The sequence below is a fragment of the Monopterus albus genome, unplaced genomic scaffold, assembly GCF_001952655.1.
Source record: "Monopterus albus unplaced genomic scaffold, M_albus_1.0 scaffold48.1, whole genome shotgun sequence".
NCBI lineage: Eukaryota > Metazoa > Chordata > Actinopteri > Synbranchiformes > Synbranchidae > Monopterus > Monopterus albus.
In genome coordinates, this window is record NW_018127928.1 from 1,662,274 (window position 1) to 1,675,212 (window position 12,939).

A 12,939-nucleotide genomic window follows, 5' to 3' on the forward strand; every position below is an offset into this window, starting at 1 on the left:
GAGACAGAGGGATGAAAATGAGAGAGAAACAGAGAAGGCAAAGAGAGGCAGAAAGATGAAGAGAGCGATAGCTCTCATGTGTTTATGATATGTTTGTGTTGCCGCAGGGACCTCTTTTCTTCACCCCGTTTCCTCTCCCTCTTCCTTTTTTAGTCACCGTCTAAATATTTTTTTCCTTTGCATCATGTATCTGCTGCCTGTCCAGGCAGCGCTCTCTGTTTCACTCTCGTCTGATGTCTCAATTAAAATTAATGTGTTCAGTCTGCTCAGATAAAGAAGAAAGAGGAGGAAAAAACCTTTTCAGGAACAATGGCAGCTTCTTGCATGCTGGTAACCAATCCCTCCTTGTCTGGGCCCACACTAATGCTTCACAATATTGACAGCTCTTATGGCACTGCCCCTCTGAAAGGCTGTTTTGTGAAACCTGGGGCCAAAAGGAGCCACTGCATAGGTAGTGGATTTCATTCTGATTTCAGATGGCTTTTTTAAAGGATTACCTGACTGTTTTTTTACCCTCAGGTTTTACTCAGTTCTCATGTCATATCATCATCACTGTCCTCAGTGTGGGGTAATCAGAAGCGGGTGGGTTGTGTGTGGTCATCCTGAGGAGTGGGTACACTCCGACCTTCCCCTCTTCCATTTGCCATCCTCTTCCCATGTTTTGTTGTCCTTGAAATGTCTTCATCCCTGGACTGGGCAGTGGTGCTTCTCTCCCTCTTCATCAGGACAGAATGCTGGTGTCAGCACTGCCTTTCCTCCCTCTTCCTTTCCCACCCTGCTCCACCTTTGCCTTTATCTGTCACTTCTTTTAAAGATGCTCTCTCCATCTCTGGTACCCCAGGGGTCAAGCTGGTGGGAGAACAAGGAGGAGGGAACGAGGGGAATGAAGGGATAGGAGAGCAGTAACTGGGGGAAGGGAGAAAAAGAAAGAAGGGAGGGGAGCTCCTGACTTGAAGGCAGAAAGATAATTTCGGCAGGGTGGCTCTGTTTAAGGTTAAAGCCTGATTTGCATTTCAAAAGTGGTGGCTGGTCATGTTGCCACCTCAGGGACGCCATCAGACCAACCAGGGTGTCATTTAATGTCAGCAGGCACTAGGGCCTTGATGAAATTAATAGAGCAGCCAGTGATTGATAACACTGCCGCTCGTCAGCGCATGCCTGTCCCTCCTCCTCCCACAAGCCCAGGTGTCCGCCACAGCACTTTCTCCCTCATCTGAATGCCCCTGATTTCCCAGCTGGCTTCTCAGAGAAGAGATCATCTTCCCCTGTTAACAAACAGGACAACGTAAGAATGACCTAAATGGTGTGATGCTTTTAGGTACCTAGGCTAAGGTTACCTCAGCTGGTCTCATGGCTGGATTACATACTGTACTGGTGATGAAGTGTATGTGCCTTAAGGCACCAGATGACCAAGAGTCTTGAAAGCTCCTGGTCTGCATGTAATATCTCAATCTACAGAGAATATTATGTGAATCCTACTCCTATTATGTGAAACCTACACTGATAATGGCTCAGATACAAAATACTGTAGATGATCTGATTAGTTTTACAAGTGACATCATATGAAGCTTTTAGTGTAGATCGTTATGATTATATCCACTGAACCATTTTGTCATGATTGCATCTTAATGTCACTGGTTGCCATTTGTGTGAGGAGCCTAATTGATTGTGATTAACTTGATTACATCTCTCCAAGGGAGATAAACCAGGCATAGTTTCTGGACACTAAAATATTTCATATTTAAAAATTAGTTTAGAGGCTTCCTGGGTGTGCACTGTTGTAAGCACTAGAGCATCTGCTCAGTAATACAGGAGTTTCTGCAGGGGAATTTCTATGTCTCAGCAGATCTATGCAGAGAAAGTTAACAGTAACTTTATATTGCAAAGGGTCACAGGGATTGGTTGATCCAACTTCTTGTTCAGTGGTAGGCTTGAAGCACAACACCACAGCTGAAAGTAGGTACTTAGAGGTAAACTCAGTGGAGGAGAAGAAGAAACAAGAGGGGATTTTGTTTGTTTGTGAGGGTGAAAAAGGCAGGAAGCAAGCCATTTAGAACAGGCAGGATGCAGGCCAGCTAAAGGCAGGGGGAGACTGGCAAATGAAAGTAGATTTAGGGAACCAGCTCATAGTTCCTGAGGACATGATCAGCACTAACATCAGACCAGACTGTGGTCAAAAGCACAGCAGGCTGTGTATTTTGTTGAGCTTACAGTTCCCTGGGATTTCTCTGTAGATACAGCTCTTGAGAGGAAGAAACTGAAATGCACAGCATTAGCCATGGAGGCAGAGAAGCGTGGCTGGAAAGTTAAAGTCCACCTCATGAAGCTTGGTTGTAGAGGATTTGTAGCCAAGTCAACTGTCTCTCTGCTAGGTGAGTTAGGTATAAAAGAGTGGAACCAAAGACAAGTGATTGGGAATTTAGCTAGAGCAGCAAGATCCAGTGAGTGTCTCTGGAGCAGAAGAAAGGTGTGTGAATGGGGTAAACATGGGTAAGTGATTTATAACTGGAAACATAGGTGAAGAGTATGCCTGTTAAGATGAAGTAAACTAGCATAGGAGGATAGGCTTAGTAACAGTGTTTATACTGTACATGCAGCAGGCTTGAGGCCTACTTCCTGGTGTTAGTATGAGCAAGCTAACATGAGGGCATAGTAGAAGTTTGACTGTTTTTTTGGAATGAATACTAACACAGGGTGGTTTGTGATGCAGTATAAAAGGGAAGAGAAGTCTGGCTAGTTATCTGGTGAGATATTTGAAATGTTTGGTGGCTAGAACAGCAGTTGAAATGTTTGCTAGTGCTAGTGACTTTTTGGTAACAGTTAGCCTGATTTAGCCTGATTAGATGCAGGGTTGTGTTGGGTGTGTGGGTGCAGGCAAAGACGAGGTGGTTCTGGGATGCTGGAACACACTGCCTTCTCTGTGCAACTCAACAAAGTACCAGTTAGTGAGAGGGTGCCCACCTGATGACCCTGTAGACTTGTCTTCACTCCTACACCCACACAGAACTTGTATTGGTGTTGATGATAATACAGTTAGACTCAGTGGAATTGTTAAGTCTTATTTTGTTAGACAGTCTTGGTCGAACAGTGTTGTTAGTGGTTGGCCAACTGAGTGGACCTTTTTCTCAGAGGTGCCTCCCATTACAGGCCAGTCAGACCAACCACTGCTTAACCTGAGTAAATACAATGCAGATGCTGTGTGTCAAGCCACATATCTGCTGTTTGCATGGGTGAGGATAAGGTTCAGGGATGCTTTGTGTTAAGGGCAGGTTAGGTCTGGAAAAGGATGTTGCTTATTGTGGGGCTCTGAAGATTTATGACGGCATGGCCTGACCCCCCCTCTTTGTGGCCAGATAATGGGTTAACATCATTTAACTTGTATACTGAACTTCCACATGAATGCGTTTCCATTCTTTGGTACATTCAGTTGTGTATTATTGACTATATCCACTGAACCAATTTGTCATTATTACATCTTAATGTCAGTGGTTGCTGTTTGTGTGAGGAGCCTAATTGATTGTGATTAACTTGATTACATCTCTCCAGGGGAGATAAACCAGGCATAATTTCTGGACACTAAAATATTTCAGATTTAAAAAGCAGATTATACTAGAGGCTTTCTGGGTGTGCACTGCTGTAAGCACCGGAGTTAAGGATACAGTACCTGCTCAGTAACGCAGGAGTTTCTGCAGGGGAATTTGTATGTCTCAGCAGCTCAATGCAGAGAAGGTTGTTAACAGTAACAAACTGGTTGCTCCAACTTCCTCTCCAGTGGTAGCCTTAAAGCACAACACAACAGCTAAATTAGGAAGGATGGAGATACCCAGTATACAAACAGGTATGATAGAAAACAGCCATGTAAACATCACATGTGCATGTCCAGTAACCAAGAAACAGGTTCCAGCCCTAATCCTTACCTGATAAATTAAGGATAAAGGAACCAGATAATTTAAAGTTTCACAGTCTGTTTTAGAGTCATATAACTGAAGTTTCCTCTTGACAAGTGTTTGAATTAGGGCTGCAGTTACATGTGCCATGGTGATTGGAGTTTTAGTTTGAAAGATTAGACATGATGAGATCACTTTGGTACACTTGGTACTCAGTCTTAATATACTGTATCTGCTAGATAGCTGCGATGCCATTCATGCAGATATTGTTATTCTGCATTGTTTTCAAATCCTGGCCTCCCTCTCCATTGTTCCATTCTATCTATCCAGATCACTATCTGACTGAGATTCAGATTGATTAACTCCATGCCATGTTGTGGAGTAAAAACAACATATTCATTGCATTCTTTTGCAATGTTTTGTGGACTAAGGAAAACAATCCCCTTTTCTGATTTATGATAATATATATTTTTTCTGATAATCCAGTGTTTATAAAATACTTTATTTAACTTATCAAGTAGGAAAATGTTTTCAACTCATAAACACTTTAAGAATGCATAGTTTTAACTGGACAACTACAATTATCCAGCATATTCTTTTATCAAGAAGGATTTTCATTTAATGTCTGACTCATTCAAATAAAATAAAATGAACTTGCAGTACACATAAAATGACAGTTTAAATCATCCTTTGCCATGTCTTTTTTCCTTTTTTTAATGCTACTATTTCTCCATCTGACACTGAATATTTTGCATTTGCAAAACATAACCTAAAGTCCAGATAGTCCAGAGTCAAAGACAGGAATGAAGCTGTTAGGTCCTGCTAATGGAAGTCGTGATCCTGGAGGTTGGTGGTCAGTGGGGTCAGGCTGATCACACATTACACCTTTGTGACAAACCTCCAAGGCCTCTCAGTGTGAACAGAAAAGAGACAAATGAAGAAGAGTGTGACAGAGAAAGATAAAGAACAGAGAATAGAAGAGAGTTGGTGAGAGGCAGCAAGAGAGGAGTGTTTTCAAAAGCAGGCAAGAGAGATGAGAGAGAGAGATCAGAGATCTGGTTGTCCTTAAATGATTTGATGCGTTCTTGTCAGTCTTAATCTCTGGGTGTTGGAGAGAAGCAGGTGGGGGGGGTTTGAGATGCCCAATAATCTCTTTCACGAGCAACAGACAGAGCTTGACGCTTACCAGTCTGCATTCAGTTGTCTCCAATCCACTTCATAAGAACATGTTATTTTGCACACATCCCTCCTTTAGAGCAGCAGCATGCACATGAAAAGACAAAGAAGGAGGTAGATGAAAGCTTGATTCACATACTTTCTGCTTTCTCTCTTTCCTTTCTCTCATTCACTCATTTACATCAGCCATTATCTGTGTATATTGAAAGCAGAAAGATAAAGCGAGAGAGAGAAAAAAACAAGTGCCAGGAAAAAAAAGAACAATAAAAGGAGGCAGAGGAGGCGCAGCGACATTTGAATCAATTACATCCCAAAGAATCTTTCATTTGCATCCGTATCTGTTCAAAACCTGAACAAATGCCAGATGCCTTTGTGTGTCCAGTTATTTATAGTGGGTGTTTTTTCCTCTCGTAATTGTGCAGGAAATATCAAATTTGCATAGAGTGATTATTGTTGATTGTTTATCTAGGCGTCAGGACGTTTCAATATTCGAAGGCTGACAGGTTGTCAAGTACTTAAAACTCATTTATTTGGGGAAATTTGCATGTAATTTGGCGGTAATGAGGGGGGTGTCTGTGGTCATGGATTAGATGCCGGAGATGCTACAGGGAAAAAAGGGATTCTGGCTGACTGGCATTCCTCCACTTGAAACACACGCTTTATCCTCAGCTCGGCTGTCGGGGTGATGCTAATGCTACCTAGCTCCACACACCCAAACAACAGAGGATTGTGTATAAATGCTTGGCATAGCTGTGGACTTAATAACAGAGGCGGAAGCGAGCCAGGAGCACTGCTCTACACAGAAGGAATTGTGTTCAGTACTGTTCTGTCACCCTGCATGCTCACTGTCGGAGGCGAATTAAATGTGCTTGTAAACAAAGTAGCTACAGTGTTTCTCAGCACAGCAGAACTTGCCTTGCCAAAACATACAGTACATTATATACTGTAAATTCTCAAATAAAAGCTGGTATCCAATCAGTGGCTAAGTCTCAAATAGCAGCGCATGAATAACAAAGTCTGGCCCCTAATTAAGTTTCAGTAAACACACTTGTCTTACAGTATAATTCCTCATGTGATATACATTTTCACAACACTGATTCCATCAGAACACCAACAGAGTCATGTCAGACTTAGCAATGTGATGCTCTGAGTTTACCTTTTAAAACAGAAATGCTCTTCTAATTGAATAAATTGTTGTTTTTTTTTCAGTGAACAGCAAATTGGCAGATCAGAAAATAAGGAAGTTTCTCACTAAAATATGATGAAATATACTTACAAACCACTGAGGTAAGTAACAATATGTAAGCTTTATGTTAGCAACAAAGTTTCGATTTGTTGCGTTTTTAGATGGATAAATCGCCTAAATTGATCCAACCACCCCCAGACCAGCTTGTCTCCCTCAACCTCACTCACCAAATTACATTTGAAGCTAGAGCATCAGGATCCCAGTGGGGTTTTATGTGTGCTGTTTGTTGCTGTTAACTGCATTGTCTTTCATTATCAGTCCTTGACTTCATCTTTCATCTAGCATGGTACTGGACAGGGCGAGCTAATGAGTGAACTTCACTGGGGGCATCCAGGAAACACAGAAACGTCACTTTGATGAGCCGCTTATTTGTTTATCTCCACTTGAATTTCAAATTCTGTTTCACCTGTCACAACCAGACCTTGAGAGGACTGGCTTTAACAGCAGGTAGTCTCTGGCTGAGAAGAGATATGAGCCCGGGCTTCACACCACACAGCAGAGCATGAAACCTTGAGTGCATGTTAAACATTTGCCATGTTTTGCCTTGAGCCCAAGGTCATCTTCAAAAAGAAGACTCAGCAAAGCAAACCCTTAGTTCTCAGCTCACAGACTGACTGACTGGCTTGCTGGCTCACTCACTCACCCGAGAACATGAGAAAATATAGCAGAAAGGGCTTACCGGCACCTACAAAAGCAGCTCCCACACCTTTGTGACTCACTCAAAGTCACCTCAACTCCAAGGTTAAACACTCACTGTATTTCCCTCTGAAATATAGATCTGTGTCTGAGTCAAGGCTTTAGCCTCTGCAAATGTGAGCCACTTGGCAGTTGTACCTACTATATGTATGTGTGCCACTGTCATTCTCTAATGTGTTTATATCACTATGTGAATGAGAGCATTCCTGTGTGTGTATATGTGTGTGTGTGTGTTCATATAACTTTTTCACAAGGACGAGTGAGGATAATCAGCCCCCTGCGCACCGGACTAAAAGGCCGGGTCACAGTTTTAAAGAGAAGCTATGTATTTCCCATCCCTAGATAACGGCAATGAAGTGGGCTCTTGTGACTCAACCTGAGAGCATGAAAAGGGCCTCAGAGGGGACCCGCCATTGCCAGGCCCCTCTTTATTGCCCTAACGGCTGCCTGAGCTCACTTCCCCAACCATGGCAAGCTAGGAGAGAGAAAGGAGTGGAGTGGTGGAGAGCTCTCAGTGCTTTACCTGCTGTACCAGGCAGCCACTCTGCCATGAAAGCCAAGGTAATGTTCTGTGTTCAGCGTGATAAAATTTCAGAGAACACTAACCTTGATGTGTGTCTGTGTACGTGTGACAGCAGTTCTAGACTGGCATTGTTGCTGTGAAATTATTGACTGTTGTTTAAGATAAGTGGCCAGTAGTTAATCAGCTGTGGTGGACATCATTACTCTATAGTAGGTCCACATCCTTGTTTATTCTGATGAGGCTACAGATCACATTACTTCTTAAATATACTGTAACTATTAGTACACTGCATGAGCTGCACTTATAGACTATGAGAAAGGTGTCTAAATATATTGCTAGATATTGTTTACCTGCATTGTGGGAGGTGCATGATCGAGTGAATCTGAAGTTTGAGCTATGCTATGGGACTACTAGTGCACTGCTAGTTAACTAGACTACCTCTTTCAAATAAATAGTTTTTCTAATTCTCATTTTCAAGTACTGCACCAGCTCTCGATGTCTTTGCGGTGCAAATGTTTCAAGTCTTTTTGGGTTTTGTCTGGAGTAGCTTTGCTTTTAATTTATTATCTGATCAGTCCATTAAATGTCATTTCAGCAACATGAAATGTCCACAGTAAGAGCTCCATAATCTTTTAAATAGATTTTACATTGTTACACGATGTCCATCTTTTGCAAGACAACGATGTATTATCAAGAAGCCAAATAATTTGGGTGAAGGTCCAGATTTGGCTGATAGGTTGGTGCTTTTTCAACCATAATCCAGATGGATGAGCAAGTACAGACCAGCTGTGCCATGCTGTTGTGGATGATTAAAAGTCATTCGACCTGAATAGGTTTATAAGGCTTTTCCAATGAGCCAGTTTGATCTACTCAGAGGTCAGTTAGAATCTAGCTTAGAGTGCTAGCCAGCAATAATTAACAGGGACTTTTGCCTCATCGGGTATCAGCACTGTAAGAAAAGTCATGACTATTATTTTGTCGCCTTTTTTTAGCATACGTGTAATCTACAGTTAAAAACCAAATGTTCTTTTTGGGCCACTGGATATCCGTAGCTGCCAGTTACACTGTGCTAGTTTCCAGCCAAAGTTGTTGTTTAGAGCACACAAAGATAACAACAGGTACTCTTTTATGGTGGATCTCAACATTTGGCTTTCTGTGGGAGGAGTTATTGTCAGTATGATGGGTAACCACGTTATAATGCTGTATATCCAGGTAGGCGCAGTTATCAAAGTCCAGCAGTTGGATTAAATATAATGTGAACCACTTATGCTCCAAACCCTTCACGTGTGGTTTTTATATAAAATTGATCATTGTCCGTCAATTTTAGCTTTATATCATGCCCTGTGAACTTACAAGATATCTGGGCTCTTGTGGTACAGCCAGCCAAGTCAGTAAATGTTACTATGGTACATCTCAGTGCTTGTCAGAATTACAATTATTAATTCTTATTACTGTAAAATGTGCTGACAGTAGAGACAGCAAAATACTGTATGTAAAAGCTGACATGGTTGGCATTGTGACAGGCTGACTGAAATATCACATGGCAGTTTATATGTGGTTCACAGATCTATAAATAAGTGGTTAGGATGGGCTCTATAAAGAGCAGGTACCCCATTAGCTCTTTTCCCTCTGTCATGGTATTTCTTGTATCACTTTTTCTCTTTTTTCTTGTATCACTTTTTTGACTATACCTCCTCCCCCCCTCCCCCCTTCTCTAGCATCTGTCTCTCTGTCTGGATGGTTGCCTACTGTACTTCTGTGCCTGTGTCTGGGACTTGGCTAGGGCAGAAATAAACCACAGTAATGGCTTTGCTTTGCTGCTAATCTTGTCATAAGAAGGTGTAGCCCTGGGAGGATAACTCTTTGCTTGTGATATCCTAATTTAAACATCAAAAGATTCCATCATTAGGAAGCGTGTGTCTAGCCCAAGTTTTCAAGGGAAATTATTACATCTTCCCGCCACAAAAGTGTAATGCAAAAAGACATTTCTGTCACGCACACATGCAGACACACAGAAAAATCTCGCTGGACTTCATGTTTGTGCATTTGAAGAAAAACATCATCATTAGCAGCTTTCTCATGTGATAGACATAGCAATGGCTTTTTGTGTGGCAGCCTGATGATAGCCTTCATTTGGAGCTGTTGCTTGGTGTTTGAGATGGAGTCTTCTAGAGCCTCTGATGCCTTCTCCGGCGGGTCTGCCTGTGCTTCAGAGCCATTCATGCACGATCCAATGTATGTCATGCAGAGAGGGAGGATCAGGTGCTACCACACCTGGTTAATATTGTAATAGTGTATATTGCAAGACAGGTGCAAATCCACACAGGAAAAGTGTGTTTATAGACAGTAGAAGAGCATACATATGCACAAGCTACTGTATTAATGGCTTTTGTTACTATAGGGACACAGCTACTGTACCAGTAAAGACACTGACCTTGGGATTGTTCACTGGACTGATTCCAGCATTTCGCCATAACCCTTGGACATTTTAGTGTCTGAGCTTATTGTTTTGGTGTTGTGGCCTGTAATTCCCACTACTGTCATGAACCTAATCTTTAGCATGTTTTCAGCAAAAACAAAATAGCACTAATTGCCCAATGCCAAAAGTTGATATATATATACATATGTTTTGTTGTAACAATGGACAGTTTTCAAATATTTTTTGTGCCAGGATTTTGTCAGTATTAACAGGATTATATATGTATACTGGACAAAAAAGGAGGAATTCACACAGTTTGACTTTTAGCATGCGTTTATGTTCAATGTTTCAGCCAAATATGTCTCCAAAGGCCCTTCAATATCAAAAGTAATCCATTAATTTGAGACATTATAAAAAGGCTCTTAAATCAATGTCTGAAGTTGGTTAACAGGCTCCAACTGTTTGGCTCCTGTTACTTGAGTGTTCACAGGCAATGGTGTCTGGCGTATGTGATCTACTGCTTCACAGCAGCACTTGCATCAAATTATTAGCTTGACTGATGATGGATTTAAGAGTGAATCAAGAAATACCATGTTCTATAAGAGAGTGCCATCAAAAGACCAAAGAGGTGTTTGCTCTTTCCGTTTCCCTTTCAACTCTCTTTTAGTCTCTCGCTCTCTCTCTGCATCTTTCTCTCTCTCTCTCTCTCTCTTCAGGAATACTACTACAGTAGGTTTCAGTTGCTATATGATTTATTCATTGTTGTGTTTCTTCCCTTCTCCTTGAGTATTTGGTAGAGAGGACAGGAAACTTTGAACCAGAGTACAAAGCAATGTATATTTGGGTCACACATTTTTGCATTTCTTCTGAGAGCTTTCTGTGTGTGTGCTCGTGCATGTATGGTCTTCCCCTCTCTCTGTCTCCTTATTTCTCTCTCCCCTGCCTCGCTTCTGAGAGCTTGTCTGGTGACTGGGTCGACTCCTCTCCTCTCCGTTACGTTTGTCCTTGAAGTGAGAATCAGTGGGGTGCCCTAATCCAAAGGGAGGCTGGTGTGGAGGAAGTGTGTGTGTGTGTTGGGCGAGGGCAGAGAGGTTGGAAGCTAAATAATGGATGATTTCTTATTGAAATACAGGCCTGGTAAAAATCAAGGGAGTGAGCATGTCATTACCTGGGAAACAGAGCAGAATGCTTAATCCTACTGTAAACACCATGCAGCAGAACCAGGCCACAGCAAAGCCCTGCATGGTTACTGTTGTCAATTTGGGCGCTGCTGCTCAGTGGAATCATCCCAGTGATGTAAAGTTCACTGTGATACTGAGCCTGTTTGTTAGGTGTCATCACAAGCAATGCAACACCTAATAGCGTTATGTCATTACATCAGTGTGAAAGACTGAGCCAAGCCTGAGCAGTATCACAGCTCTCCCTTCATGTTGCCCCCATGCCGTGACTTTGACCTAACACCATCTCGGGTTGCACTGATTGACTCGGCAATCATTATCCCTCCTCCCGCTCCCCCCTTCACCACATTCAGACAAACTTGTCTGGCCCTGAGCCAAGCTGGTAAAATATGTATCTCAGATACATTAGCATCACTTCCCCGAGCCTCACCTTCACTGCAGACGGCCCTGCAACTCAGCGTGCTTTTCAAATCTTGTGCACATAATCAACATATTCACACCTGTATGTTTTACTCTAGTGTGAAAGATGATAAATAACTCATTTGGGTGTCAAGAAAGTTAAATAAAATATCATGTCATAGAGGTATCAGGATTGAGGTGTTTTGTCAAATGTTAGAGTAAGGTTCTTCGAATTTATGCTGTTCCAGTATCAAAAGTGTGAACGCATTTCCTTGTGAGCTAGACTGCCACAATGTTGCGCAAGTTACTTTTTAGGAGTTAATTATTTCAGCCCCATATCTTCTGATGACATTTTGAATTATGAATTTGGAAATAAGGCAGGAAACTGCAAAACAAAATCAGGCTAACGATATTAGCTGTAATTAAAATGGAGAAGTAGCAGGCTGCCACATTACTGGCTTGGAGAGAGATGTATTAGCCAGGCATATGGTTATGATAATTAATCCCAGGACTACAGAGAGACAAATAAACACACGCTAAACAAACAGGGGGGCCAGCTGAGGGCTGCAGGCATGGGTACTTCTTGGGAGGAACCTAAAAAGAGAAAAAAGCAGATCCTTATCACCATTTCTGCAAACAAGAGTATGAGTTGCACACACACACACACACACACACACACACACACACAAGTTTGGGAGACATGATGTAGCAGAAAGAGGAGGAGGAAATATATTGAAGAGGGAACTTTCTCGCATAGGAATTGCCATGTTTCCCCCTTAAATAAGAAACGCATGGTCTTCCCTTTGTAGACTTCACTGTTCATTGCTTAAACTGTAGCAGTAAACTTAACCTTTGTGCTTGCATCAGCAATATATCAGTCAGACACTAATATGAAGCCATCAGTGTTGACAGCATTGTCCCTTTTTTGTTTTACACAATACAAACAAGAGCTTCATCATCACAAAAGAACCTCATCTTCTTACAGGCTCTGAAACTAACAGCCATCCCTTTGTATGGTCTTAAAAATAACTGTAAATGTTTTTTTCTTCCCCAATCTTTGAGTGAAAGAAAGGAGAGTAAAGAGGGAAGTGGGGCCATCCAGGCCCAGTGGTGCGTGAATAGACATAGTGAAGGTTTTGTGGTGAATCGGAATGGGATAATGCTCTCTCTTTTCCTCTATCTGCTTCCACTTGGAGGATGAGGGAGACAGAAGGGAATAGCTGCTAATAAGGCACTGGGTGAAAGGCTTTGGGAAAGCTCCCTGTGGTGCCGGTCTGTAATGGAGATAAGCATTGCTGTGTTGTTGTCTCACAAAAATCAACAAAAAGAACATGCGATGGGAGATTTTCAGCTGCATCCCCAGTGAAAAGCAGGTCTTTCATGGCACCGTAATGTTTAGCAGCATTAGAAATCAT

The 12,939-nt window shown here is 42.0% G+C and overlaps 1 long non-coding RNA gene across 2 annotated transcripts in view; it reads left to right on the forward strand.

The window, feature by feature from the left end:
• Positions 1-2,161: 2,161 nt before the first annotated feature.
• Positions 2,162-12,939, forward strand: part of LOC109960487 (uncharacterized) — a 12,089-nt gene continuing 1,311 nt past the window's right edge. The window contains exons 1-3 of one of the 2 annotated variants that reach the window (XR_002275014.1): positions 2,162-2,372; positions 6,273-6,350; positions 7,348-7,566. This is a non-coding gene — a long non-coding RNA (uncharacterized LOC109960487). The other variant, XR_002275013.1, reaches the window with a different exon arrangement.